We start from the raw sequence: 8,163 nt of genomic DNA, 5'->3' as shown, positions 1-8,163 counted from the left end.
TCACATCGTCGTTGGTGAACTTATGTTTGTTGTTGTATCTTTAGCTCGTTGCTTAGTGATCGTACGGTATGCTTAGACTAGCTTGCCTTTATGCTTGGATGCTTCGGTATGCGGTATTTGATTATTTGTGTGGCGTGTCCATTTTATGTATATGTATGTATGTAGTATATTCTCACTCACTAAGCATTAGCTTACCCTCTCGTCGTTGATATTTTTATAGATTTGCTTGGAGACGGTGGCTCGGGTAAGCGTGGGGACTAGTGGACTTGCATAGTTGCTTTAGAAGATCTTGCTTTTGGATTGATTAGGATTGGGTAGCGTAACCCCAATCACCATGCTCGGTCTTTATTTTGTGTTAGAAATCACGTGGTCGAAAACTTATATTTTTGTACGAAAGTCGTAAAACGGCCGATGTGGGCCCGTTGTCGTAAAACTCATTTTATTACTGGAACGTGTTAGTTTTAACGAGTATTAAATGTTGTGTAAACCATTTCGTCTAAAAGTGTCGGGAAGTCGAAGAACATTAAACGAAAAATGGAAAATTCGGACAGAAACTGCCAGGCCCTGTGCGCGTTGCGCACAGGTGTGGGTGCGCGCCGCGCACCCCATCTGGACAGCTCAGTTTTAAATTATTATTTTTATGCTGCATTTTTGGTCGGTTAACGGGTTGGGTTGTTACAAGTGGTATCAGAGAATGTTCTAAGGGATTTAGGTGACTTGAGATAGTTGCCTAGACTTAGACTTTTGTGTGTGCTTATTTGTTGCGGGACTTGTAGGAGTACGGGTCGGAATAGGTTATAGTTAGTGCCTTGTTTGTAGGTGGACTAACGTTTATATTAGTAATGCGGATATTATTAATATATTAATTGTGTTGTGATAATAATTCTCGCGTATGTGTATATCGCGTAGAATTTTGTTTGTGTTTGTTTATATCATCGAGCGAGGCGGTCATTGTACTAACGAGTTGATACGGCGTGTGTGCGTAATAAGGACTTGCAAACCTTATTACGGGTGCAAATCGTGTCAAACAAGTGATGTACGACGGGTGTTTAGCAAGATGGGGCGGTGTGGAGTGTGTGTTTTATACGTTCGCGATCTAATCACTTTGCATTCCTTAGAATGGCGACAGGAGGTGGGATCGAGATGAACGATTTGGAGTTTAACACTAGAGTTGCGGCCGCCGTTGCGGAGCAAATGAGTGCGTTTCGAGAAGAAAATGGATAGGAAGTATTCCGAACTTCAAAGTAGTGGTGAAATGGAGCGTTGTCATAAGAGCTTCATGAGGACTAAACCCCCTATGTATGATGGGAAACCGAATCCTTTGGTGAGCACAACTTGGATCTCGGATGTCGAAGGGTGTTTTTGTACTATTGATTGCCCTCCCGAGAAGAGGACAAGACTCGCTACTAGTTTGTTGCAGGGTTGGGCGAAGGATTGGTTGGATGGTAAGATTGATCTTGTCGGTGGTGAGCCGTTTATGGCTCTATCGTGGGACGAGTTTAAGGAGGAATTCTTCGAGGAATTTCGGACTTCAGTCGATTTGTCGGATTTTCGTAATGAATTGCGAAATTTGCAACAGGGTTCTATGGATTTGAATACTCTCAAGACGACCTTTATGGCGAAGGCTCATTTTTGTCCGGAGTATTTGGGGAATGATCGTTTGTTGATGGGGGATTTCTATCGGACCTTGAATGATGACTTGAAGAGTAAAATTAGTCGAGGTCAAGCGAAATCGTTTGCGGAATTATTCGACTTGGCTAGAGGTTTCGAGTCGTATTCACGATCGAAGAAGGGTGAACCTTCAAGTGAGAGAAAGGTTGTTTCGTATGGTGCTCCGAATAAGAGGACTAATGGTCCGAGTGTGAGCACGGGTGGTACGCGGACGGGTATATCGGATTCTAGTGCGTCTAGGTGTTACAATTGTGGCATGAGGGATCACAAGTCTTGGGAATGTCCGGTACCAAAGGGTGATGGCAGGTGTGCTTCAATTGCTAAGAATAAGGACATCGTAAGTCAGAATGTCCCAAGTTAGCGGGGACGGGTGCGGTAAGGAGACGTTAAGGTACGTTTCGTTTTAATAAATATGTCCTTTGATTATTTATTAAGTGCCGTTTAAATTTGAGTTGATTAAATGCCTTGTGTTGTGCATATTGTTGTTATGGGTGACGTTCCTAATGGAAGTACCCTATGGTGACATTTGATTGTCGGGCGAAGGGCGTAAGACTTGGTGCAACCAAGCATTCCTTAGTATTTGGGAAATGTTTTTACCAAGCCATGGAAATGGGTTTTGGTGTTCGATTGTTAAGCGCGTGTTCGCTTGTGTGTTGAAGTTGATGAACCATGAGGTTCGACGGGTGGGATGAAACCCTTGAAATCAAGTGTTTTGGATCTCGATGTATGTTGGTAAAGGAGTCTACGTGACGCGACATTAGGTGCCTCTTTTATACCTACTAGCGTGGTGTTCGACTCCGATTATGTTGTGGTTACATTGTACTTAGGGTACCGAAGTGAAACCTTTAGGTACATGAGTGACTAGGTGGAAGTTGACAAACTATAGCAATTGGATGATTGTGAGAGTAAAGTTTGTGTAGTTTGTGATGAACTTTTCGTTCGAAGTGTTTAAGGATTGGTTAAAATCCTTCGTGTGCTCAAGGTTGGAGCAAGATTTGGTGATGGGTCGTGTGAACCCAAATTGTGGGTAAAGTCTACCTTTGGTAACATTGTACGGTTGTACGAGTTGTGGATATGGAACGTAGTTCCAAGTGGGAGAGTTACACTCCCGCACGAGGAGACCTTAGGGTGAGAATTCGGATAATGCTTATGGTAGATCCGAAACTTGTGTTGGGACCTAGTTTTGGTCGATTTGTGGTAGAGTACAATTTCGGTTAAATTATACTTATGATTTTGGGATATAAATTATCACTGAGGTGATAATGTGGTAATCTCATTGAGAGATAATGGGCGTGTTTGGCGAGCAAGGTGAAATCCCTCGGCTAAGGGATGTGCGTGGTGGATCCACTTGTAGAGAATTATTGTTTTGTGCCTATGTTTGATATAGGTGGTTCTTGCTCGATTGTGTGGATGGTTAGTGGTATCCGTTAGGGTTCACTATAGTGTAGCAGAGCGCGATGTTGCAATACTCGTTGTTTGAGGCCAAAAGTGCGTATGAGATTGATGAAGCATGACCTTCGGGGTCCGCTGACTTCATCATGGTATTGTTGATGGGTGGAGCATGACCTTTGTAGTGACCCGAACTTTTCCATGTTTATATATATTAATTGAGATTGATATTTACATGACTAAATGTTTCCAACGTGTTAAGCAATCAAACTTGTTAAGACTTGATTAAATGAAATAAGTTTCATATAGACAATTGATCACCTATGTTGACCAGCGATTCACGAACGTTACAAAATTGTAAAAACTACATGTTGTGGTATATATAGACATATATATATGGTTGACATAAGATTATGATGAGAAAGTATCGTACTAAGTATATTAACAATGTGTGATATACATAAGAAATGAGATTACTAAGTTAAGAAACTCGAAATGATATATATAACGATTATCGTTATGATAACGTCTACTAAATACATATGTATCATATTAAGATATTGATACACTATATTTAACATGATAAAATGATATTTAAATATATCATTAAGTGTGTTAACAATGAACTACATATGTAAAAACAAGACTACTAACCCAAGAATTACGAAACGAGACTTATATGTAATGATTATCGTTGTAACGATATTTTAATGTATATATCATATTAAGAGATATTCGTACGTCATAATATCATGATAATATAATAATTTAACATCTCATTTGATATAATAAACATTGGGTTAACAACATTAATTGAGATCGTTAACTTAAAGGTTTCAAAACAACACTTACATGTAACGACTAACGAAGACTTAACGACTCCATTAGAATGTATATACATGTTGTGTTTTGATATGTATTCTTACACTTTTGAAAGACTTCAAGACACATATCAAAGTACTTCTACTTACCAAAAATGCTTACAATTACATCCTCGTTCAGTTTCATCAACAATTCTACTCGTATGCACCCGTATTCGTACTCGTACAATACACAGCTTTTAGATGTATGTATTATTGGTATATATACTCCAATGATCAGCTCTTATCAGCCCATGTGAGTCACCTAACACATGTGGGAACCATCATTTGGCAACTAGCATAAAATATCTCATAAAATTACAAAAATATTAGTAATCATTCATGACTTATTTACATGAAAACAAAATTACATATCCTTTATATCTAATCCATATACCAACGACCAAAAACACCTACAAACACTTTCATTCTTCAATTTTCTTCATCTAATTGATCTCTCTCAAGTTCCATCTTCAAGTTCTAAGTGTTCTTCATAAATTCCATAAGTATAGTTTCATAAAAATCAAGAATACTTCCAAGTTTGCAAGTCTACTTCCAAGCTTTCTAATCCATTCCAAGTAATCATATAAGATCAAGGAACCTTTGTTATTTATAGTAGGTTATATTTCTAATTCAAGGTAATATTCATATTCAAACTTTGATTCAATTTCTACAACAATAACAATCTTATTTCGAGTGAAAATCTTACTTGAACTGTTTTCGTGTCATGATTCTGTTTCAAGAACTTTCAAGCCATCCAAGGATCCTTTAAAGTTAGATCCATTTTTCTCATTTTCAGTGATTTTATCCAGAAAACTTGAGGTAGTAATGATGTTCATAACATCATTCGATTCATACATATAAAGCTATCTTATTCGAAGGTTTAAACTTGTAATCACTAGAACATAGTTTAGTTAATTCTAAACTTGTTCGCAAACAAAAGTTAATCCTTCTAACTTGACTTTTAAAATCAACTAAACACATGTTCTATATCTATATAATATGCTAACTTAATGATTTAAAACCTGGAAACACGATGAGCACCATAAAATCGGATATACGCCGTCGTAGTGAAACCGGGGGCTGGTTTGGTTTGGATAATTAAAAACTATGATAAACTTTGATTTAAAAGTTGTTCTTCTGGGAAAATGATTTTTCATATGAACATGAAACTATATCCAAAAATCTTGGTTAAACTCAAAGTGAAAGTATGTTTTTCAAAATGGTCATCAAGATGTCGTTCTTTCGACGGAAATGACTACCTCATTAGTAATTGACATGTAACTTAAATTTCTGACTATAAACCTATATTTTTTCTGTTTGGATTCTTAAATTAGAGTTCAATATGAAACCATAGCAATTTGATTCACTCAAGATTTAAAATGAAGAAGTTATGTTTAAAACAAGATTGGATATTTTTGATCTTTTTAGCGGGAAATGTTTAACAAATCTATACAAATCATATCCTAGCTAACTTATATTGTATTATACATGTATTCTAATATATTATGTAATCTTGGGATGCCATAGACACGTATGCAAATGTTTTGACATATCATATCGACCCATGTATATATATTATTTGGAACAACCATAGACACTCTATATGCAGTAATATTGGAGTTAGCTATACAGGGTTGAGGTTGATTCTAAAAATATATATACTTTGAGTTGTGATCTAGCCTGATACATGTATACACTGGGTCGTGGATTGATTCAAGATAATATATATCGATTTATTTCTGTACATCTAACTGTGGACAACTAGTTGTAGGTTACTAACGAGGACAGCTGACTTAATACACTCAAATCTTTAAAACATAATAAAAATGGTTGTAATTATATTTTGATCATACTTTGATATATATATATGTACATATTTGTATAGTTTCGTGAATCGATCCGTGGCCAAGTCTTATTTACGAGGAAGGAAATATCTGTAAAAGTGAGTTATAGTCCCACTTTTAAAATCTAATATTTTTGGGATGAGAATACATGCAGGTTTTATAAATGATTTACAAAATAGACACAAGTACGTGAAACTACATTCTATGGTTGAATTATCAAAATCGAATATGCCCCTTTTTATTAAGTCTGGTAATCTAAGAATTAGGGAACAGACACCCTAATTGACGCGAATCCTAAAGATAGATCTATTGGGCCTAACAAACCCCATCCAAAGTACCGGATGCTTTAGTACTTTGAAATTTATATCATATCCGAAGGGTGTCCCGGAATGATGGGGATATTCTTATATATGCATCTTGTTAATGTCGGTTACGAGGTGTTCACCATATGAATGATTTTTATCTCTATGTATGGGATGTGTATTGAAATATGAAATCTTGTGGTCTATTGTTACGATTTGATATATATAGGCTAAACCTATAACTCACCAACATTTTTGTTGACGTTTAAAGCATGTTTATTCTCAGGTGAATACTAAGAGCTTCCGCTGTTGCATACTAAAATAAAGACAAGATTTGGAGTCCATGTTTGTATGATATTGTGTAAAAACTGCATTCAAGAAACATATGTCGATGTAATATATTTCTATTGTAAACCATTATATAATGGTCGTGTGTAAACAGTATATTTTAGATTATCATTATTTGATATTCTACGTAATGTTTTTTAAAACCTTTATTGATAAAATAAAGGTTATGGTTGTTTTAAAAATGAATGCAATCTTTGAAAAACGTCTCATATAGAGGTCAAAACCTCGCAATGAAATCAATTAATATGGAACGTTTATAATCAATATGAACGGGACATTTTAGTTGGTATCCGAGCGTTGGTCTTAGAGAACCAGAAAATTTGCATTAGTGTGTCTTATCGAGTTTTATAGGATGCATTAGTGAGTCTGAACTTCGACCGTGTTTTCTTTAAAAATGATTGCTTAACATTTTTGTTGAAAACTATATATTATTAACATGTAAATATTATGTGATATATTAATCTCTTAACATGTTTGATATTGTGTGATAGATGTCTACCTCTAGCACAAATCCCATTGACTCACCTAATAATAATGAAGAGTCGAATATATATTGGCAAGATTCACAAGTTCCCGAAGAACCGGAAGAAGAGGAACCAGAAGAAGAGGAACCTGAAGAAGAGGAACCGGAAGAAGAAGAGGTTCCGGAGGGGGGAATAGTAGGAACCACAGAAAACCGGTCAAATAAAAGAAAATCCTCAACCAATGGACCAAAGTTAATAATGGTCAATGGTGTTTCCGCTAAGGAAGCAAAATATTGGGAAAATTACCAATTTTCCGATGAATCGGATCCTGATGAGGATTCCGATGATGTTATAGAAATTCCCCTGACCCAATTTAATGAGGCAAAAGAAAATAATAAGGGAAAAGGCATCAAAATAGAGAAATTTGATTCTGACCCCGATGAACTTTATATGTACCGTCAACACCCGTATTTTAAATATCGTGACAATAACCCGAGAACCTCTAAACCACCAGGTTTTTCTAAACTAATGTGGAAAACGACGACTCGTATTAGAGGAACATCATATATCCCTAGAAGATTAGGAAAAAGAACCAAGTTCGAAGAAGAAGAAACCAGTTATTCAGATTAAAGGGGTGTGAGCATGTTGTGTAATAAATGTATTGTAGTGCGCTTGTACTTTTATGTTCTATGTAAAAATTGCTTGTATTGTTTGTTATTACGAATCTAATCTTTGTCTATTTTACAGTATAAAAACAAAATAGACGTTAAGGGTAGACAACCGAATATTTTAGAAGACCTACCAGAGGATATGATTGAGGAAATCTTATCTAGAGTCGGTCAGAATTCATCAGCACATTTAGTTATGGCGAAATTAACTTGTCAAATATTTGAAAGACTTTCCAGAAATGCCTTAGTTTATAAAAGGCGTTCCTTTGATAGGTGGGTTATATCACATTGGGGAGACTTTAAGTTACGCCGTGTTTTCTTTAAAGCATTAAATGTGGGAAACCCAAATGCAATTTTACGCTACGGGTTAAGAACCTATTTTGACTCAACATATCCCAACATAGGATTTCTTGAATTAGAAAGAGCTTCTAACATGCAACATAAGGAAGCATGTTATGCTTACGGGTTAGTGATGTTCGCTTCTTACCAAAGTGAGAAAAAGAACATTGAATTGCAGCTTTTAAATAAAACTTTCCCACAAGTGACGGATTCAGTAGTTGGGGTGAGAAACAAAGTTTTTAGATTATTACGGGACTGTTGGACATTACGAAACC

Source organism: Rutidosis leptorrhynchoides, chromosome 9 (genome assembly GCF_046630445.1).
Source record: "Rutidosis leptorrhynchoides isolate AG116_Rl617_1_P2 chromosome 9, CSIRO_AGI_Rlap_v1, whole genome shotgun sequence".
Taxonomy (NCBI): domain Eukaryota; kingdom Viridiplantae; phylum Streptophyta; class Magnoliopsida; order Asterales; family Asteraceae; genus Rutidosis; species Rutidosis leptorrhynchoides.
This window is presented reverse-complemented; position numbering follows the sequence as displayed.